The sequence below is a fragment of the Salvelinus fontinalis genome, chromosome 20 (assembly GCF_029448725.1).
Source record: "Salvelinus fontinalis isolate EN_2023a chromosome 20, ASM2944872v1, whole genome shotgun sequence".
NCBI lineage: Eukaryota > Metazoa > Chordata > Actinopteri > Salmoniformes > Salmonidae > Salvelinus > Salvelinus fontinalis.
The window spans coordinates 1320356-1344520 of NC_074684.1; the positions used below are offsets into that span (position 1 = coordinate 1320356).

The 24165-nt window shown below is 40.5% G+C and overlaps 1 protein-coding gene across 1 annotated transcript in view; it reads right to left on the reverse strand.

Moving 5' to 3' along the window:
* Positions 1-9193, reverse strand: part of LOC129817139 (pleckstrin homology domain-containing family G member 1-like) — a 115467-nt gene extending 106274 nt beyond the window's left edge. The window contains exon 1 of the mRNA XM_055872073.1: positions 8675-9193. The gene's annotated coding sequence lies outside the window, so the exon portion shown is untranslated. The remainder of the gene's footprint in view (positions 1-8674) is intronic.
* Positions 9194-24165: the final 14972 nt, after the last annotated feature.

Consider the following 24165-nt stretch of genomic DNA (forward strand, 5'->3'; position numbering starts at 1 on the left):
TCTCTCTCTCTCTCTCTCTCTCTCTCTCTCTCTCTCTCTCTCTCTCTCTCTCTCTCTCTCTCTCTCTCTCTCTCGTCGGAGTGCATGCTGGGAGTGAGTCGTCAAGCAGGAGTGATTGTGAGAGCGACTGGAATTCTTTTCACTCTATTGGGTTTTGGTATGTAAATATATATATATTGATTAGTTTAGTTGTTTTAAGGGTATCTTGTCTAACTATTACTAAGCAAGTATAGGGGTGGTGGCACAACCAGCGGGTGGGGCTGGTTGAAATGGCCACTCGTGGAAGTTTGGAGTATGAAAAACTTAGTCGGCGCAATGGAATAAAAATTCCTGCAGCGTCTGGGTGTTCAGTGGAAGAATGTAGCTTGGCTGTGGGTGCTATCATTGGGTATGATAGCATCAAATCAGCCTCAAGGATGAATAGCACAGTAGTGATATTCTTAGATTCCATTGAAAAGGTGAATAAGATGGTGGAGAGAGGTGTTGTGTTGCGGGAGATACAGACGCCGGTATTTCCGCTTATGAATCCGGCTAAGAAGGTTATATTGTCTAACGTACCACCATTTGTTAGAGATGAAGTGTTGGAGCGAGAGTTATCTCGTCATGGTCAAATCGTATCTACAATAAAGAAGGTTCTTTTTGGATGCAAATCTCCGTTGCTGAAACATGTCGTGTCTAATAGGAGACAAGTGCATATGATCTTAAAAAAGGACATTGATGAACTGAATTTAGCGTTCAGTTTTAAGATTGATGGATTTGATTATGCTTCTACTGAATCAATGAAATGTTTTGGTTGTGGAAGAGAGGGGCATTTGGTGCGTAGTTGTCCTGAGAATGAGCGCGCAGAGCCCGGTAATAGCTATAGTGATGGTGCAGCTAACGCATCAACGCGAAGGGATGAACATGCTAAGGGTGCAGGGGTCGGAAGAAGGTGGGCAGATGTGGTTGGAAAAGTAGGAGAGGAAGGCATTGTGGATACGGGGGCAATTGTGGTAGATCAGAACAAAGAGGGAGGGGAAACAGTCGTTGAGATTGCGACTGCCGTCGCTGAGGTGGTGCTGGAAAATGAAATTGGAGATAGAGGAAATTGAAATAACGGAAAAGGAAGAAGCTGTTTTCAAAGTACCGAGGAGTAAGAGAAAGAATGTAGGGGGTGGTGAAGGGTCTAATTCAAAGAGGAAGGTAGAGATTGATAAATTAGTTGAAGATGAAAAGGTTGAAGAGATGGTGGGGTTTTCTTCTGGGGAAGATAGCGAGAGTGAGTCATCTGACGCGTCACAACAAAATAGCGAGATAATTGGGGAGGACGGGAGGTATGGGATTAAGAATGTACGTCAATTTCTGAAGTTGACAAAAGGGAAGAAATATATGCAGGATTACAATATAACTGATTTTTTCCCTGAAAGTGAATTGTTTATTGAATCAGCAAAGTTTCTGATGTCAAAAAATACAGGGGGAGGTTTGACAAGCCCTGAAATTGCTAGACTCAAGAAAGTGGTCACGAGAGTGATGAGTGATGTAAATTCTAAAGAAAATGAAAGAGTTCAGTTGCAGCTTTAACTCTGTAAAGAGATGGGGTGTCTGTATCTTCCTCTGTATGAGCAGTTTTAAGATTTCTTCTTTAAACGTAAATGGGGGAAGAGATGGTAAAAAAAGAGCCATAGTGTATGAGTTAATTAGGGGAAAGGGAAGTGACATACATTTTCTAACAGAAACTCATAGTAATTTGGAAAATGAAGTTCTGTGGAAACAGGAGTGGGGGGGACAGTGGTGTGTAGTCATAAAAACTCAAAAAGTGGGGGTGTGGCTATATTGTTCTCAAGAGGGTTTTTGCCTTTGTCTTATGAGGTTGAAGAGTTAGTTGAGGGGAGGTTATTAAAAGTTAGAGCAAGGTATGAAAACATCACTATGTGTCTGATAAATGTATATGCCCCAGTGGTGGCAGTTGAGAGGGTATGTTTTTTAGAGACATTATCAAATACCATTGAGAAATGTAACAATGAAGATTATTTATTTATTGCTGGGGATTTTAACTGCACAGTCAGTGATTTAGATAGAAATCACCAAGAACCTCATATAGCCTCAAGGACCTTTTTAAAAACGCCTCATTGTAACACACGAATTGTGTGATATTTGGCGGAGTCAACATAGAGGCACAAGGCAGTACACATGGGCGCATGTGAGAGAGAACACCATCTCTATGGCCAGGTTAGATAGGTTTTATTGTTTTGAGCATCAATCTCAGGTCTGTAAATCAAGTGTGATAACCCCAGTGGGATTTTCTGATCATTGTTTAATAACAGAGGTGGTGTTCATTAACGATGTAAAACCCAAAGCGCATACTGGCATTTTAATATAACTTTATTGAGTGATGCTCACTTCAGGAAATGTTTTTGTTTTTTCTGGGAGAGGTGGAGGTCTCAAAAGGCCAGTTTTGTATCCCTTCAACAGTGGTGGGATATAGGGAAAATCCAGATTCAACAATTTTGTAATCAATACACAAGGAATGTCACCAAGGATATCACCAGATCAATGAAAGCCCTAGAGTTTGAAATAGTGGAACTCATGACGTTGGTTGAGACCACAGGAGATCGAGGCCATACGCAGGCCCTCAAGAGAAAAAAAGTTGCATTGGCAGACCTGCTGGGTATCAGAGCACAGGGGGCATTGGTGAGAAGTAAGTTTCAGGGAATCTCTGAAATGGATGCCTCATCCAAATTTTTCTTTGGTTTAGAGAAAAAGAATGGACAAAGAAAAATTATTCATTGTCTCAAATCAGCTGTTGGACAAGAGCTCACTAGCCCTAGTGAAATTAGAAAGAGGGCAGTAGAGTTCTATGCTGAGCTCTACAAGTGTGAGTACAAAGAGGATAAAACAGTGACACAGCAGTTCCTTGATGGGCTCCCAAAGGTGGCTGCAGAAACTCAGGTTGAGCTTGAGCAACCATTGTCTTTGCAGGAGTTATACACTGCATTAAAAGGCATGGAAAATGGAAGGGCACCAGGAATTGATGGGCTTCCCGTTGACTTTTTAAAGTCTTTTTGGACTATGTTGGGAGAGGATTGGCTAGCAGTAGTTAATGATAGTTTAACCGGAGGGTTACTACCAATAAGCTGCAGAAAGGCTGTCCTCACCCTACTGCCCAAAAAGGGTGACCCTAGGGTGGTGAAAAACTGGAGGCCGGTGGCTTTATTGTGCACTGATTATAAGATCCTGTCCAAGGCTTTGTCCAACAGGCAGAGGGAGGTGATGGGGCAAATCATACATACGGACCAGTCCTACTGTGTTCCTGGCAGGCAGATAGGGGATAACATTTCTCTCATTCGTGATTTTTTGGACTTCTCTAGGGCTATTGGGTTGGATGCTGGTCTAATTTCAATTGATCAGGAAAAGGCATTTGACCGAGTTGAACATCAATATTTATGGCACACGTTTGAGGCGTTTGGGTTCAGCTCTGGTTTTATTGCCATGATAAAGGTGATATATGGTGACATTGAAAGTGTATTGAAAGTTAACGGTGGTTTGAGTGCTCCTTTTAAAGTGGGTAGAGGTATTAGGCAGGGATGTTCTTTATCAGGGATGTTATATGCCATTGCTATAGAGCCACTACTAAATAGCATTAGAAGTCGGATTGAAGGGGTGTACCTTTCAGAGGATATTCCTCCTATTCGTCTCTCAGCCTATGCTGATGATGTAGTTGTTTTAGTGAAAAATCAAGCGGAGGTGGATAGTTTGAGTCTAATGGTTGATCGTTTTAGGGGAATATCCTCTGCAAAAGTAAATTGGGAAAAGAGTTGTGCTTTACAGATTGGAGAATGGTCTGGAGGGATCATGGCTTTGCCAGGGGGGGCTGGAATGGTGTAAGGGAGGTTTTAAGTATCTTGGAGTGTACCTAGGAGATGAGGGGACTATGGAAAAAAATTGGATTGGGGTGGTTGAAATGGTGGAAGGGAGGATGAGGAGATGGCGTTGGTTGTTATCTCGAATGTCATATAGGGGGCGAACTATTATAGTTAACAATGTGATTGCCTCGGCACTATGGCATCGGTTGTCAGTTTTAGAACCACCATCTGGCCTTCTAGCTAAGATACAGGCAATTATTGTGGATTTCTTTTTTGATGAATATCACTGGGTTCCACAAAGTGTTTTGTATTTGTCAAAAGAGGAAGTGGGACAAGGTCTTGTACATCTTGCTAGTAGGGCTGCTGCTCTCCGGTTTCAGTTTATTCAAAGGTTGCTTTATGGACCGGAAAATGTGGTGTGGAGAGGGGTAGCAGGTCTTGTATTACAGAGGGTTGGAGGATTAGGTTTAAAGAAGGCTTTATTTCTGGTTGATAGTCGCCAGATTTCTAGGGAGGGAGTACCTCCGTTTTACAGAGGTCTTCTCAGAGTGTGGAGCATAATGAAGGTGTCCAGACGAACTTCAGCGGAGTCAGTGCATTGGTTGTTGGAGGAACCTCTGGTGTATGGGGCAAGACTGGATTGTACAACTGCAGCTGTTCCACATTTCTCCAAGATTCTGGTGAAGGGCAAAATTATCACCTTAAAACAGTTAATGGACATGGCCGGGCCCGCCTTAACCTGTCTAGGATCAGCGTGGCGCTAGCGGCACACCCCCCCCCCCCCCCCACTGAAAAACCAGTGCCGCGAAATTCAAAAAAAATATTTTTTTAAAATATTTAACTTTCACACATTAAAGTCCAATACAGCTAATGAAAGACACAGATCTTGTGAATCCAGTCAACATTTCCGATTTTTAAAATGTTTTACAGGGAAGACACAATATGTAAAGATGTACATCTATTACCTAAAAACACATTAGCATAATCCACCATCTTTTATTTGTCCACCAACACCAGTAGCCATCACCAATTCGGCTAAACTAAGATATTTATAGCCCCTAACCAACAAAAAAACTCATTAGATGACAGTCTGATAACATATTTATGGTATGGGATAGGTTTTGTTAGAAAAAAGTGCATATTTCAGGTATATGGCATAGTTTACAATTGCACCCACCATCACAAATGGACTAGAATAATTACAATGAGCAACGTGTTTACCTAACTACTAATCATCAAACATTTCGTAAAAATACACAGCATACACGAATCGAAAGACACAGATCCTGTGAATACAGACAATATTTCAGATTTTCTAAGTGTCTTACAGCGAAAACACAATAAATCGTTATATTAGCATAGCACATAGCACATAGCAGCCCAGCATTGATTCTAGCCAAAGTGGGCGATAACGTCAACATCGCCAAAAATATATTAATTTTTTCACTAACCTTCTCAGAATTCTTCCGATGACACTCCTGTAACATCACATTACAACATGCATATACAGTTTGATCGAAAATGTTTATATTTAGCCACCAAAATCATGGTTAGACAATGTGAAATGTAACTCAGCTGGTCAGAATTTGTCCTTGCGCCACTTAGACAGTGATCTACTCTTATACATAAATACTCATAAACGTGACTAAAAAATATAGGGTGGACAGGGATTGATAGACAATTTAATTCTTAATACAATTGCGTTATTACATTTTTTAATTTATCCTTACTTTTCAATACAGTTTGCGCCAAGCGAAGCTACGTCAAAAAACATGGCGTCCTAAGCCACTAAAATGTTTCGACAGAAACACGATTTATCATAATAAAAATGTCCTACCTTGAGCTGTTCTTCCATCAGTATCTTGGGCAAAGGATCCTTTCTTGGGAGAAATCGTCTTTTGGTGGAAAGCTGTCCTCTTGCCATGTGGAAAAGTCAACTGCGTTCGGGATGAACTGAAAAGCGTGCCCAACTTTTCACATCGTTGCAAAAATAAATGTCCCAAAATCGCACTAAACGGATATAAATTGCTATAAAACACTTTAAATTAACTACCTTATGATGTTTTTAACTCCTATAACGAGTGAAAAGATGACCGGAGAAATATAACAGGCTAAACTAACGCTTGGAACAGGTGCGCGCCGGTGTCCACTTTGCTCATGACGCAGCTCCCAAAGAATGACTAGCTTCAGGGTTTTTTCATTTGTAGGGCCTGTGAACGTGCAATCGACCCCGTTGGAATCGTCATCACGTAAAGGCATCCAGGGGAAGACGTAAGAAGTGTCCGTATAGTCATAGCAACGACAGTGCCCTTTTAAATGACTTCAGAACAGTGGCCAACATTTCTCAAATCTGACTCCATGTCAGGGAAATTGCTGTAGAATGGGCTCTGTTCCACTTAGAGACAAAATTTCAACTCCTATAGAAACTATAGACTGTTTTCTATCCAATAATAATAATAATATGCATATTGTACGATCAAGGATTTTGTGGGAAGCCGTTTAAAAAATTAGCCAAATTAGCATAAGTAGTCTAAACAGCGCCCCCATCCCCAACAGGTTAATGGATGGAAGACGGGTGGCTGAACATTTGGGGGTGAGGTCGGAAAGGATTGTCGGACAAATGCTGGGAAGCTGCAGGAAGGCTCTGTCAGCGGAAGAGTGGGGTATGCTTAATAGCCACAAGAAGAAGGTACAAGATGAAGACGTCTCATTTCCAAGACTAGGGATTACACCAAATATCCCAGAGTCAGAGAGAAAGGGTTTATTGTTGGATTTGAGAGGGTTGGAGGAGGTGGGTTTGGATGAGGTGAATGAGAAGGACTTGTATAGGGGGTGTGTCAAGGTGTTGAATAAAGATAAATTGAAAAATAGAAAAGACACTCCATGGAGGGTAAAATTGGGAATTGATGACAAGGTAAAGCCAGCATGGAGAGCACTGTACAAACCACTGTTACAAAAGGGTACTGGTGATATGCAATGGAGGGTTTTACATGGCATTATTGCAGTTAATGCTTTTGTATCTGTTATTAACTCGGATGTTAGAGATGGATGTCCTTTTTGTAATATAAGAGAAACCATTTTTTCACTGTTTTATGGAGTGTGAGAGGATAAAACCTCTATTGGAAATGCTGGAATCTTTGTTTAAAGCTGTAGGTGAGATTTTCAATAACACTGTTTTTATTTTGGGGTTTCAATATAGTAAGCAACAGAAAAGAAAATGTCAACTGTTACATTTTATTTTGGGACAAGCTAAGATGTCAATTTTTTTGAGTAGGAAACATAAGATAGACACGGGATATGGGCAGGATATAAGATGTGTTTTTAAAGGATTAGTGAAAGCAAGAATAAAAGTGGATTTTGAGTTCTTCTCAGCTGTAAAAGATCTCCCATTGTTTGAGGAGAAGTGGGCCTACGAAGGAGCGCTTTGTTTTGTAGAGGAGGGGAAATAATTTTTTGTTGATGAAATAAGTTGAATGTATATGTTCTTTTGTATTTTTATTTTATTTATTTTGTGTAGGAATTACATTTATTGTTTCATTTCTGAAAAGGCAGTGTGTCATTATTTATGTTAACAATTGAGTAGAAAATAAAGGTTTTATAAAAACTCAAACTCTCTCTCTCTCTCTCTCTCTCTCTCTCTCTCTCTAGACACCTAGACACATGCGCTAGTGTTTAAAGGTGAGATAATACAGTCTGGGATTATAATACGAATAGCAATAAATCACCCCTATCCTCTAAATCATGAACTTTAAACAAATGAATCACATTTCAATGTCTAGGAGTTTTTGCAGCTTCGGTTAATTCTGAATGAATCGTGAATAATGATGAGTGAGAAATTCACAGAGGCTCACTCATCATTACTTATTTGAGCATACAATATACCTCAGTATTTGAATGATATTTTATACACAAATTTTTCTTCATCTTTATCAAGGGTGTCAATCATTTCACACTCCATTGTATATTATATATATTTTTGTCTTCGCATTGTTTCACTCCACTGCTGCTAAATGAATATTGGGGAAACAATGCATTCCATTTGTAGAAGTCTTAGAACGCCCAGACCCACATGTTAATTTTATGTCAATAAAACAAGACAAAAACAACCACTAACATCTTATTACATTATACTACACTACAACATTCTTCCATCACACACATCCACACACACACAAACACACACACAAACATCCTGGCACTCTAAACATAGGATACTGCACCTACCAACCTGTATCCCTCGTGTGACCAAAACACAGACATGAAGCTTTAGAGAACCAGAAGGCTACACTGTTGGATACTAGTTACACAATTGGACACTAGTACAGTGATACACAGTACACACAGTACACACACACACACTACACCTTTACCTTGTCTTTATCTTAACTGCAGAAGAGAGGATAGCATCTAGTGTAGAGATAAGACTGGCAACAAGACCAGTGGACCGCCATCTAATTAAAGTGGGGTCCAAGGCTACCATTAGCTCCAGGCTAAATTGAAACCTTGGACAGTGTAATTTCGGTAAGTGCAGCCCAAGCACATTGACCACTACAATTATGATTATATGAAGACCGAGACCATGGCAGGGAAAACCCTGAATAGTGGTACTATATGAGACACGTTGATTTCAGTTCGAGCACAGAATCTGTATCACATATTACAGATTATATTTCAGCCTTACAAATTAATTACTTCAAAACTGCTCCACAGTATCAAACAGACCTCTGCTGTGAATATCTCTGACAAGGTGTGAATGATAATCACACAGCCATGATAAGTGTGCAGTATATAACCATTTTTCAAAGCAACAACATTATTAAGTTCCTCCTCACCTTTGTTCCCACGGCTAGTAATTCCTCTGGGCAGCAAGATGCTGATTTCCCAGTAACCTTTCACTGTTTAGTTCCATCGCCATGCATCGGGAAGTTTCGCCTCACTCACTCACACACATACACACACACTAAATCATAAAAACACATACACGCTTTGAAGCGGAGAGCTATTATGTGCGTTGGGCTGGTCAGTAGAAGACAGGTCCCCACCTCTATGAGGTCGGACAGCTCAAAGAGAGAGAGAGAAGCGAGGGGAGTAGATGGGAGCGGAAACAGAAAGCAGCAGAGCCGACTGGGAGGGAAGAGAGAAGGGAGCACGCGTCCAGCTAGTCCACATCCTGACCAATTTCCATTGCAAGAGAATCCTCTCTTTTTCTCCCTACACACACTCTCTCTCTATCACACTCGGTCTATCACACTCTCTATCGAGGTATCTCTCTCCCTCCATGTTTCTCTATCACGCTTTCTCGCTCTATGTCTCTGTCCTTCTCGCTTGCTCTCTCTTTCTTCATCACACACACACACACGGACTCACTCTCCTTGGGAGAACTGGAGAACAGCCAACACTGCAGGTGGCACAAATTATAGAAATTACAGTGAGAGAGAGATAGAGAGGGTGTCAACAAAAAAACACAAGGAGAGAGGGATGGAGAGATGTATCGAATAAGTCAAGAGTTAAAAAGTCAGGGATGAGAGAGTGGATAGCAAAATGGAGAGAAGGATGGAGATCAGTATTGAACGAGAGAGAGAGCGTGAGAAGACCGAGAGAGAGGACAGCCCAAGGACGAGCAGCAGCAGTCTTGTATTCCCTTAAAAAATGAAGAACACAACTGGGTCACATTACCCAGAGCCCAGAGACACAGCACCAGATCTCAGCCTGATCCCTCTCTCTCCACCTCCCCCCATCTCTCGCTCTTTACCTCCCTCTACCAATCCCTTGCTCCCACTTTCTGACTCAGTTCTGGAGTTTAGGGTTAGAAGATAAAGATGACATTAGATTCGGCTGATTAACCTGAACTGTTGGAATTCCAACTTAAATAGTTAGGAGCTAACCGTTCAGATCCATTACAACTTGATGACTGAGTGAATGTGAATAAGTGTGTGTAAGCATGCATGCATATCTGAGTGAGTGAGTGGTCATTGCGAGTGTGAGTCATTAGGGACTCATTGTTCTGCATCCTCACAGTGCAGTGTGCACAGCCAGGCCAGAGGAAAGTCCCCTCACTGAGAGCCAATGGCGTTCCTAACTTCTGACAGCACCAAGGCTTCCTGGAGTTCAGATACCTCACAGCCCTGTCAGTTCCAAACACCAGTTCACTTATACATTTTCATGTTCTCCCCATGAAGGATTTTCATTTTCTAGGAATGTTAATTAAACTGTTTGGATGCCAGTCCTTGGAATGGATTACGTGGGCGATTCCACGCCAGTGAAAATGTAAAATATTGTTGGTATTTCAAATTGTTCTGGTAATTCTCACATAAAAAACATTGGGAGGAAGGATGTTTGAAACAGATAAACAAAACAGATTGAAACAATACAACATACAATTATGAAACTTCCAAAGCTATTTTGTATTCATTTTCTTGGTCCTTGAGTCATGAACTCGTTAGTATACATTGAGGGGAGCTATGGCTTTCAATAATTATATATAAAAAAAAAAGGGTTCCATCAGAGAGCGGTGATTGGTATCACAAACCATTTTTTGGGAAAATCATGATGAAAGTCGCCCTTTTAGGCCCTTTTTAGACCTATACATGCCTCCTTGTAAGACCCTATGAACCGTACATGATACAGACAACATCTTGGTGTGATTATACTCCTTATAGTGTGATATAACATATGGAGTATGTCTACATTCTGAAATACACAGTTTCAGTGTTAAAATAGGCCTATCATATTTGTTTTGCTAAAATGAAAACTCACAAGTATTCGAATACTAACATCCGTTCAGATATTGTAGTATTCAAAGAACCGTGCATATCCCTATTTGCAATACAAATGTAAAAAGCATGTCAAACTTCCTTCCTCTGATAAAGGACTTGAGTCCCATATTGGGATTATTTTTTTCTCTCATCTTATTCAACTTAACTTTTACCTGCAACAAAATATATCAGATGTGCGAGTGCCTTTTGAATTTTGAAACTTCTTTCCTTCCAATGACATTTCTATGTGAGAATTGACAGAACTATCTGAGATACCAAAACTATTTTCCGCTCCTGCTGGCGTGGAATTGCCCATGTATGTTGGGGACACATACACACACTACAGTAAGCAATGTTACCCTTTGACTAGTAGTCTGTGGTTTCTGGCCTGACCATCCACGCTCTGTGCACAGGAATGGGTCACCAGATGTTGTTATCTTAACCTGGATAACCACCAGGCTGCCACACCCAGAGTGCAGGGAATTACACTCACACAACACCCTACACTCACACAATACACAACACCCTACACTGCCTTTAAAACACAGATTTGTATGTATATGGCACACAAACCAAACCAAACCTACTAGAGATGAGGAGAATAATAGATTTTAGGCTGGGTTTCTGTATAGCACTATGTGACATCGGCTGATTGTAAGGCCCGACGCTGGAGATGAGAAGCAGGTACGGGTAGTTGAACAATTAATATGGAACAGACAGGTAACAAGACAGGAACAGTGTCAGAACATGGGTAACAATGACATACAAACATTCATTCTTAGCGCGAAGATCCCGCTAGCGGGATCAAATTCGACAACATCCGGTGAAATCGGAGCGTGCCAAATTCAAAATACAAAATCGTAATATTAAACATTCAAGAAAATACAAGTGTCATACATGATTCTTTAGCTTCGAATCTTGGTAATCTAACTACGTTGTCAGATTTCAAAAAGGCTTTGCGATGAAGGCATAGCATTCGATTGTCTGAGGACAGCATCCCATGTCAACATATCTTTCAAACCAGCACTGGAGAAAACAAAATCATAAATAGCGATAGAATAAAATCCTTACTTTTGAAGATCTTCCTCTGGTTGCAATCCCAAGGGTCCCAGCTACACAATGAATGGTCGTTTTGTTCAATAAAGTCCTACTTTATAACCCAAAAACACCATTTAGTTGGCGCCATTGAATTCAATAATCCAGTCCTTCAACATGCATACAAAGGATTCCAAAAATTACCACCAAAGTTCGTCCAAACGAGTCAAACAATATTTTTTAATAATCCTCAGGTTGTCTAATATCTAAATAAATGATAATATTTCAGACAGAGAATAGTATGTTCAATAGAAAAGAAAAAGAACGAAGAACGCACCCACGTTCACGCACGCCAAAAAGACTACTTTTGCCCTGGCGCTCAACTTGGAACAACTACAAATACTTCTTCATTTAAAAAAAACAAGCCTAAAACCTTGTATAAAGACTGTTGATATCTAGTGGAAGCCATAGGAACTGCAATCTGGAAGGCCGAAATTGGATCTTTCATATGTTATTGCATTGGAAGTAATTCCAAACTCTAAAACAATTATAATTCGGGTCGATTTTCCTTGGGTTTTCGCCTGTTACATGAGTTCTGTTATACGCATAGACATTATTTTAACAGTTTTAGAAACTTCAGAGTGTTTTCTACCCAATCCTACCAATTATATGCATATCCTAGCTTCTGGGCTTGAGTAACAGGCAGTTTATTTTGGGCACGTCAGACAGGCGGAAATTCAGGATACTGCACCGAACCTAGAAAGGCTAATGCAGCAGCAGTGAACAGAGCTGGGGAACAGACAAATATAGGGGAGGTAATTAACAGGTGATTTGAGTCCAATAATCACTGATGCACGTGATGGAGGGAAGGCAGGTGTGCGTACTTATGGTGGAAGGAGTGTGTAATGCTTGGGAGCCTGGCGACTTCAAGCGCATGACACTGATGTAAAAAGGGCTTTATAAATACAATTGATTTGATTACATATCCTTGAACAATGTTCTTGGTTGGGCTACAGAATGATGTATTAGCACAATACAAGGTGACAAAGATGGGGAGAAAATATTATATATCCTTAACAATACAACATAGACTGCTCCTGGGCAGTGGAATGGAGATGCCCCAAGGGTCCTATTATGAGGGAATACTAGACTGGCCTACAGGCAGATTTAATACATTGTTTGTAATTTGTATTTATTGTGGATCCCCATTAGCTGCTGACAAGGCAGCAGCTACTCTTCCTGGGGTCCAGGAAAATTAAGACAGTTTATACAATTTTAAAAATATTAAAATACATTCACAGATTTCACAACACACTGTGTGCTCTCAGGCCCCTACTCCACCACTACCACATATCTACAGTACTAAATCCATGTGTATCTATGGTGCATCTGTTATCGTGTTATCGTGTATCTTTGGTGCATCTGTTATCGTGTGTGTGTGTGTGTGTGTGTGTGTGTGTGTGTGTGTGTGTGTGTGTGTGTGTGTGTGTGTGTGCCAATGTTTGTGTTGCTTCACAGTTCCCGCTGTTCCATAAGATGTTTTTTTAATCCGTTTTTAAATCTAATTTTACTGCTTGCGTCAGTTACTTGATGTGGAATAGAGTTCCATGGCTCTATGTAGCACTATGCCTCCCATAGTCTGTTCTGGATTTGAGGACTGTGAAGAGGCCTCTTGTGGCATGTCTTGTGGGGTATGCATGGGTGTCCGAGCTGTGTGCCTGTAGTTTAGACAGACAGCTCCGTGCATTCAACACCTCTCATAAATAAAAGTAGTGATGAAGTCAATCTCTCCTTCACTTTCAGGCAGGAGAGATTGACATGCATATTATTAATATTAGCTCTCTGTGTACATCCAAGGGCCAGCCGTGCTGCACTGTACTGAGCCAATTGCAATTTTCCTAAGTGCTTTTTTGCGGCACCAGACCACACAACTGAACAGTAGTCAAGGTGCAACAAAACTATGGCCTGTAGGACCTGCCTTGTTGATAGTGTTTGTTAGGTTCTATTATTAGAGTAGGAACTCGACGGAAACTGTAAAAGAACAAACTAAGTTTATTCTTCCCAAAGGGTCAATACAGCTGCATCAGACAAAGACATGGTTTCACCCGTGGTAGTATACATACCCCACTTTGGGTAGAGTCTCCTCCTTATTGCTAAACATTGCATCATTATTGCTAGTCAGGGAGCTGAGTGATACGGGCCTTAAACAGTTCATCCCCTTATCAGTACTGCCACATGTGACCGTGTTCCCTGCACTCAGCCCCTCCCAAGCTTCATCATGGCACCCCCCCATGTCTCTTTTATAACTAATGATTAATAATAGTTAAAGCTCAGAAACCACACCTATCAGTCCCCCCTTTTTGAACATCTGATATCATACTGTTCAACATTACATACACTTGGAAATTACTTATAAGTGGACAAACACTGATAATAGAACATGAACAAAAAAATTGCATAATTAACATTCACAGTGAAGTTTACAAACTCAGAGACTTATGGCCTCTGTTCTATGATCACACCCAAGCACACTCATTTCCATTCCTCATAGAACACTGATAATAACATGTCCACTGTAGCTGTTGACTTCTTCTATTTCCTTCTCCTTCTGGTTCCTAAGAGAGTGATAGCACAAGACTTGTAAAGTAAGAAGAAGCACAAAACACAACAGCACTAATAACATGTTAAGATATGCATAATTATATATGCATGATAACCCAAAGTTTGATAATATGACAATTCCCACTCTCTCTTCGCCTGAATCTTTGCGTTCAGGATACGTTTCTGCTGGATTCCACAAAAAGTGGACAGTCCTAAAAAGCCTCCTCATGCTTTCGCCCAGTCTTCCCCTTTCAGGCCACAGGTTCCGAGAGGTGTTCCCAAGCCATGTCATTTTCACTTTATTCCCCGTCTCCTCCATTGCCACCTGATAGGCACGTGCATATTCCTATTCAACGCTACATCCTCTTGACATAACTCAGCACCGTGTAGTCTTTCACATCAATGCCTCCACAATGTTGTTTTGCATACAAATACCCCAACATCTATCCTTTCATATGATGCATTAACCAATAAAGGAGCTAACCCAATCCAACTATGGTGTTTAAAGTGGCTCCCAAACCCAACCGCATCTGCATGTCCACAGTGGAATCTAGTCTCTCTCTCTTTAGTGCTGCATCCTCTGTCATGGCGTCTTCATGCTCACCCATTATGCAGCTGGACCTCACTTCACGTGAGAACTGTGAACCCACCAAGGAGAGACATGGCGAGCTTTACCGCTTCAGGTGCTGTAAGGAGAACTGTGTGTGGACCAGACCAACGCTGTTCCACACCCCGCCTGGTGTATCTTGATGTACACTCAATCTCCAGAATTCAGCCCGTGCCCTCGGTTATCTCCTGCTCCTCATGTGCCGCTTCCACCTGGGAATATACACACTGCAACCCATGGGTCCTTTCCTGACAACATATACTCTTCCCTTAGCCCAGATCACTAATTTGTGAAGTGAATAACAGCCCTCGTGTCACGCCCTGGGCTTAGTTATCTTTGTTTTCTTTATTATTTTGGTTAGGTCAGGGTGTGACATGGGGGATTTATGTGTTTTGTCTGGTCTAGGGGTTTTGTATGTTTATGGGGTGTTTTCTAGTCTAGGTGTTTGTATGTCTATGGTTGCCTAGATTGGTTCTCAATTAGAGGCAGCTGTTTATCATTGTCTCTTGGAAGAGTTACCAGATCAGGAAGGTAGCACCCTAACCCATCATGGAATCAGGCAATCCAAAAGTATTAATTACAAACCAAACATGATAATGGTGAATACACTGTCCTTACTCCAATCATTAAATGGTTGTTTTAATCCACCCCATCGTTTATTTAGCATATTATCTCGTCACCGAGTCTAACGATTCATGGCTCTCTTTTCCCCATGATTCTCCATAACCACTGCAGCACCATGTTCATGAACAAAAAAAATGTAAAGTACATTTTAGGTTTGATAACCCCTATGCTAATTCCTTGTGACTCCTCCACCCTTTCGTCCATTCTAGAAATCTATTTCAGAATAAGATGACCTAAAATGTAAATCTATTCATAATAAATCAACATAAAATGTCTCATGAGATTACAATTCCCCCAAGGTTTTCTGAGTTTGCAAGGAGTGTTTGGCCAGATAATTTAATTTTGCCTAGATTCTTCAACCCAAAATCCATTTTTCTGTGGCAAATTTAGCCAGCTTCTCATCATAAGGAATCCGTGATATTTGTTCCCTGGCATCTATTAAAAAGTTGTGTAAGACGTGATCTCATACGTCTTCCTTCACATATAATATACATATAAATATATATAAATCCTTCACAGATGTAATCTCTATGAACCACTATCCATCGTACCGATGACATACACCGCTATGTGAAAGTTCCTGTCCTGCTTTTTTCTGGAGGATTTGTTGCCGTTCTTTTGAAAGAGATGCAAACGCTTGCATGGCAGCATTTCCTCCGAATACAGCAGGTTCCAGTACCACCTTGCACTCATTCTTCCAATGTCCGATAGCTCCCTGTTTTAGATGTGGGGCTATCTCCCTACGCTTTGATGTTTTTTCGCTACGTTTATTTGTCTTACCTTGGCCATTGAAACTATAGTTAGTAACTTTCCCTGCGGCCGTATTAATAACCCCTTGCACGTCTGCGAAGTGAGCGGAGTTATATTCCACTCTCAAAACATCCTGCTCTATTTCATCCACTACCCCCGCAATTACCGTTTTGATCACAGATTTCAAACCTGCCATCAAAGCAGAAGTGCAAATTCTATCAATACACTCCCCTTACCCAGTCTTTCTGGGTTTATCGGTTTGAATTTTTTGTTGATAGAATGGTGACATCAAAACACTGGTATATTGAGCTTTGGATTCTGGTTTTATGTCTTTGTGCCAAGTCATAATTGCCTCCCTGAATTGTTAAATTTAATTCTCCGTCAGCAGGGAAATGTTGCCCAATTTAATTCAGTTTGCAAAATTTTTCCCATATTCAAGCCGAATTGGTAGAATGCTTGTGCACTTCTTTCAGAGCCTCCATGGCTTAAATCCTCTAGCTTAGTTTTACAGGGAGAATTGGGGCCGTCTGTCGACATTTCAATAGTTATTATTCCCAAACCTCTCCCATCTGTAATACAAACCTTCTATTAACTATTTTCCAAGGTAGCGCTACCCACTTCCCCGGAGAATGGTTATGGTTTTGTGCCTATTAATTGGTCACGGCACTAAATACCTTGTATTTGAACCAATACTGTAGCATCTACAAATGTATTGCTGGAGAATACGGATCGAATGAGAAACCAAAATATTCTGGACATTCCTCGGAAACACCTTTTTTTGTCAGCACTTGGGTATGGTGACTCTTTCTGTTAGAACATGTGCCAAACTTATTACATGGAGGGCCGAGTGTCTGCAGGTTTTCGGTCCACCCTTGTACTTGATTGATTAATTAAGGTCACTAATTAGTAAGGAACTCCCCTCACCTGGTTGTCTAGGTCAGGGGTGTCAAACTCATTCCACGGAGGGCCTAGTGTCTGCAGGTTTTTGGTTTTTCCTTTCAATAAAGCCCTAGACAACCAGGTGTGGGGAGTTCCTAACTAATTAGTGATGTTAATTCATCAATCAAGTACAAGGGAGGAGCGAAAACCCGCAGACACTCGGCCCCCCGTGGAATGAGTTTGACACCTGTGGTCTAGGTCTTAATTGAAAGGAAAAAAATGCCGACACTCGGCCCTCCATTAAATGAGTTTGACACCCCTGGGTTAGAAGCATTCGATTTTGGAATTGCATAATTTTGGGGGGATTTGTGTGCCTATGAAAACTGTTTTCACCATGTAACATAAGGAGACAGAAAATGTTACATAGTTGCACTGCATTTCTAAGATCTCTACACAAAAAAACTGTCCGACAGCTAGATCCAGAATTCTTACAGGGTTCAAGTTCAATGTCTAATTTAACTGATTAATGGTTAATATATGATTTATAATGACTACTTACTCTAACATAAATGCAAGGACAGAAAAGTTGTGTTTTATGTCACACGATTTTATAATATAACTTTATTGTTCACCCCAATATATACATTTGCCTTTGGCTTCCCCAGACAAGTTCCGAAAACATAATCTCATCACACATCATCTACTGTGACAGCATAACCAACAGCGGGCCTTTTATAAGCGAAACCAGTTTATGATAGAGGGAGTCTATACAGTAGGCCCATCTGTCTCAATGTTCCAGCAAGCCAACAGTACTGTAGGTCTAGTTGATAGGCTTACATCAGGGTGTTGGCCGGGCGACGAGACCAGACCACTGAGTGGGAGGTCACACATCTGTTTAATGAGAGGTTATCTACACAGACAGCCAGACTGCTCTGAAAGATCCACTTTTAGACTTCTACACACACAGGGATGCAAACACACGCACACAAACAAACACTCCCTGACACACATGCACAATGCATATATGCAGAACGCAAGTATTCACTCATAAACAGACACACAGGCACCTTTCGACCTACACACATAAACAGGCATGCTTTTACATAATTTAGCAAACACTATGACCCAGAGCGACTTACAGGATCAATTATAGTTAAGTGCCTTGCTCAAGGGCCCAGACAGTTTTTTCACCTAGTCAGCTCTGGGATTCGAACCATTAACCTTACAATTACTGGCCCAACAATCTTAACCGCTAGGCTACCGACCACCCCACAGAAATGTTTACACATAAATACACACATATGCAAATACATAAGTGAACACACACACACGCACAAAAAACAAGCGCAAAACCACAGTGAAACACACTTAAACCCACACAGAGATACATGCATAAATACATACAGATAAAGAAACACATCCTTAATTAACCTGTTGGGGATGGGGGCGCTGTTTAGACTATTTATGCTAATTTGGCTAATTTTTGAAACGGCTTCCCACAAAATCCTTGATCGTACAATATGCATATTATTATTATTATTGGATAGAAAACAGTCTATAGTTTATATAGGAGTTGAAATTTTGTCTCTAAGTGGAACAGAGCCCATTCTACAGCAATTTCCCTGACATGGATTCAGATTTCAGAAATGTTGGCCACTGTTCTGAAGTCAGTTAAAACGGCACTGATTTTGCTATGACTATACGGACACTTCTTACGTCTTCCCCTGGATGCCTTTACGTGATGACGATTCCAATGGGGTCGATTGCGCGTTCACAGGCACTACAAATGAAAAAACCCTGTAGCTAGCAAGTCTTTTCTTGCTGCGTAACGCGCGTGGAGAACACCGACCCTCTCCTGTTCCAAGCGTTAGTTTAGCCTGTTATATTTCTCCGGTCATCTTTTCACTCGTTAAAGGAGTTAAAAACATCATAAGGTAGTTAATTTAAAGCGTTTTATAGCAATTTATATCCGTTTAGTGCGATTTTGGGACATTTATTTCTTTAACGCTGTGAATAGGTGGGCACGCTTTCAGTTCATCCCGAACGCAGTTGGCATTTTCACATGGCAAGAGGACAGCTTTCCACCAAAAGACGATTCCTCCCAAGAAAGGATCCTTTGCCCAAGATACTGATGGAAGAACAGCTCAAGGTAGGACATTTTTATTATGATAAATCGTGTTTCTGTCGAAACATTTTAGTGGCTTAGGACGCCATGTTTTTTGACGTAGCTTCGCTTGGCGCAAACTGTATTGAAAAGTAAGGATAAATTAAAAAATGTAATAACGCAATTGTATTAAGAATTAAATTGTCTATCAATCCCTGTCCACCCTATATTTTTTAGTCACGTTTATGAGTATTTATGTATAAGAGTAGATCACTGTCTAAGTGGCGCAAGGACTTTTTCTTTACCAGCTTGTCTACATTTCACATTGTCTAACCATGATTTTGGTGGCTAAATATAAACATTTTCGATCAAACTGTATATGCATGTTGTAATGTGATGTTACAGGAGTGTCATCGGAAGAATTCTGAGAAGGTTAGTGAAAAAATTAATATCTTTTGGCGATGTTGACTTTTATCGCTCACTTTGGCTAGAATCAATGCTGGGCTGCTAATTGCTATGTGCTAAGCTAATATAACGATTTATTGTGTTTTCGCTGTAAGACACTTAGAAAATCTGAAATATTGTCTGTATTCACAGGATCTGTGTCTTTCGATTCGTGTATGCTGTGTATTTTTATGAAATGTTTGATGATTAGTAAGTAGGTAAACACGTTGCTCTAAGTAGTTTTTCTATTCCATTTGTGACGGTGGGTGCAATTGTAACCTATGCCAAATACCTGAAATATGCACTTTTTTCTAACAAAACCTATCCCATACCATAAATATGTTATCAGACTGTCATCTGATGAGTTTTTTTGTTGGTTAGGGGCTATAAATATCTTAGTTTAGTCGAATTGGTGATGGCTACTGGTGTTGGTGGACAAATAAAAGATGGTGGATTATGCTAATGTGTTTTTAGGTAATAGATGTACATCTTTACATATTGTGTCTTCCCTGTAAAACATTTTAAAAATCGGACAAGTTGACTGGATTCACAAGATCTGTGTCTTTCATTAGCTGTATTGGACTTTAATGTGTGAAAGTTAAATATTTTAAAAAAATATTTTTTTTGAATTTCGCGGCACTGGTTTTTCAGTGGGGGGGGGGGGGGGGTGTGCCGCTAGCGCCACCCTGATCCTAGACAGGTTAACCAGATCCAGATGAGTGACTTGGTCTAAGTGAGGACAGGCCCCAAAACACTTCAACATGGGGTGATATCCTGACATTGCACTTCCTAAATCAAATGGACCATAGAGGGGAGAGATTGGGGGCTTGAGAAAAATCTAACTCGATTCCTCTGAGACACACAATTTCCCAAAATGTCAATGCGATTCCTTACCTTCATATAGGCATCATGTGATAGACCTCTTCTCTCCTTTCTTAGGATCCCAGCACTAAACTCAAGACAGACCCCTTTTGACAGCTACTGTGTGAGTAGGTCAAGGGGAAGATTAACTAGGTAGCACTGTGCCCAGGGTTAATAGGATGTGTGTGTGTATGTGTGTGTGTGTTAATTAGTCCTAGTGGTAACAAATGGGGACAGGAGCTCTCGCATTGCATCACATCAAACTTTCCTCTCAATCATACACACTGATATGCGGGGAAACAGTCAAAGATGAGGCTTTATTCACTATCACACCAGTGGTCACAATTTATTAGAAGGACATACAGTAGTTTTGTAACTAAGTACATATGGAGACCACTTCAACCTATAACCCACACTTCTCTCTCTTTCCCCTCGTTCTCTCCATAACTGTCTCACCTTAAACAGATCTGCAGCCTTGGCTACCTGTTTCAAGTTTCATCTGAAGTGTGTTGCTAACTGTGACTTCAATGACAACACCCAGCTCTCCCAGCCCAAACACACCCCTTCTCCAACCACCCTCGCCTGGCTCCCTAAGGTCCTCTAACAGAACTCAGGATCTAGGACGGACAGCGCTAAAAGAGACAAGGAAGGGTAGAAAGAGAGCGAGAACCAATCACAAGAAGTTGGACTGCCATTGGGAACAGTATTCTGGGTCAGAACTATGCTTCAGCTCAGTGAACACCAAACCTTTTATATGATAGAACTGCAACCGTGGTCATGTATCCTTAATTCAATAGTAAATAAGCAAGATAAAGACCCCAGTACAACATGACTTAAATGCTGAGACAGTTGATCAGGTTTTTTGTTTGATGCACAGATTTTCTCCAGGTCACATAGCTTCTTCTCCCTTTCCCCCCACTATCCCAATATCTTCCAGATCAGTATGAGCTCATTTGAAACTTCTTTGTGATAGGGAGCAGTATATGGACGTCCGGATAAAAAGCGTGCCCAAAGTAAACTGCCTGTTACTCAGGCCCAGAAGCTAGGATATGCATTTGCATGATAGTATTGGATAGAAAACAATCCAAAGTTTCTAAAACTGTTAAAATAATGTCTGTGAGTATAACATAACTGATTTGGCAGGCAAAACCCCGAGCACAATCCATCCAGGGAATTTTTTGTTGTTGAGGTCATTGTGTTTTCCAATGCGTTTCTATGGGAAACCTGATTTATTAGGGCTCAGAGTGCAGTTTCTATGACTTCCACTAGATGCCAACAGTCTTTAGAAATTGTTTGATGTTTTTCTTTTGAGAAATGAAGAAGTAGTCCTATTCTTTCTATGTGTCACTCAGAAGGTCTCTAGTCTTTTGGTGCGCGTGAACAAGAACGCGCTTCGTGTTGTTTTTCTTTGGTATTTTATCCCGTCTTAAATTTTATTGATTATTTACATTTTAGGGTACCTGAGGTTGGATTAGAAACATTGTTTGAAATGTTTAGACCAGGTTTACAGGTAACTATTAGATACTTTGTAGTCATGTTGGGCGAGTTGGAACCGGTGTATTTCTGAATCAAACGCACCAAATAAATGGACATTTTGGGGATATAAAGAAGGAATTTATCAAACAAAACGACCATTCAATGTGTCACTGATTACATTTGGGATTGCAACAAGATGAAGATCTTCAAAGGTAAGGCATTTATTATATCGTTATTTCTGACTTTTGTGTCGCACCTGCCTGGTTGAAAATTTTATTTTCATGTTTTTGTATGCGGGGCGCTGTCCTCAGATAATTGCATGGTGTGCTTTTGCCGTAAAGGCTTTTTGAAATATGACACTTATATTTTCGTGAATGTTGAATATTTATATTTGGCGCTCTGCAATTTCACCGGATGTTGTCAAATCTATCCCGCTAACGGGATTCGGAGCGCTAACTTTTTTAGGATAGGGGGCAGCATTCAGAACTTTGGATGAAAAGTGAGCCCAAAGTAAACTGCCTGCTACTCAGGCCCAGAAGCTAGGATATGCATATAACTGGTTGATTTGGATGGAAAACACTCTAAAGTTTCCAAAACTGGTACAATAATGTCTGTGAGTTTAACCTCTACCGAGCACCTACCCCGGGTCCGGGATCACCCCCCCCCCACACTGATTAGCATCGCTAGCATAGCGTCACAATTAAATAGTAGCATCTAAATATCATTAAATCACAAGTCCAAGACACCTAATGAAAGATACAGATCCTGTGAATAAAGCCACCATTTCAGATTTTTAAAATGTTTTACAGGGAAGACACAATATGTAAATCTATTAGCTAAACACGTTAGCAAAAATCACAATTTTTCTTGTCCACCATTTTCTCTCAACACCAGTAGCTATCACCAATTCGGCTAAACTAAGATATTGATAGCCACTAACCAAGAAAAAACCTCCTCAGATGACAGTCTGATAACATATTTATGGTATAGGATAGGTTTTGTTAGAAAAATGTGCATATTTCAGGTAGATGTCTAGGTTACAATTGCACCCACCGTCACAAATGGACTAGAATAACTACATAGAGCAACGTGTTTACCTACTTACTAATCATCAAACATTTCGTAAAAATACACAGCATACACTAATCGAAAGACACAGATCCTGTGAATACAGACAATATTTCAGATTTTCTAAGTGTCTTACAGCGAAAACACAATAAATCGTTATATTAGCATACCACATATGCAAACGTTACCAGAGCATTGATTCTAGCCAAAGAGAGCGATAACGTAAACATCGCCAAAATATATTAATTTTTTCACTAACCTTCTCAGAATTCTTCAGATGACACTCCTGTAACATCACATTACAACATACATATACAGTTTGATCGAAAATGTGCATATTTAGCGGCACAAATCGTGCTTACACAATGGAAATACTGTCCAACTACTCAAGCAATCTGCCCGGCAGCATCATGATAATACAACTATTTTTATCGAAAACTATTCATAAACTTGACAAAAAAAATACAGGTTGGCCATGAAATGAAAGATGCATTAGTTTTAATGCAACCGCTAAGTTAGATTTTTAAGATTAACGTTACTAGACATACAGTGTGCGTTACCGACAGACTAGTGCCGCAATAACGGCGTCACTATTTACCGTTATTGAGTTTACATTTTTCCACATAAAAATGGAATAACATCATAAATAGCTCTTACTTTTCGACGAGCTTCCATCGGAATCTTGGCCAAGTGGTACTTTTGTCCAAAAGAATCGTTGCTTGGTTGTAAAACGTTGCATTCAACTTCAGATATAGCAGCTAACTATAGCTAACAATTGCTAACATTAGCTAACGTGTCCAAATCCTCATTACGCAATACTGAGGAAATTCCGAAAAATAGCAATATACTCGCATAATCTGATATAACTCGGTTTCAAATAGCTTCGTTATGATGTTTCTAACGCCTATATCAAATTAAATTACAGACTGACATATCTAAAGTTCATTACTAAGCGTTCGAAAATGGCATCCCGGGGTCTCTCTCTGCGTAAAGTTCAACGTCGAAAAGAAGGCGTACCTCACTCCTTGGTCTTTTATAACCTCTGAGAGTTACGTAGGAGGCCCATTCCACTTCTCATTGGTTACTGACATCCAGGGGAAGGCGGGTGCAGTTCGTGTC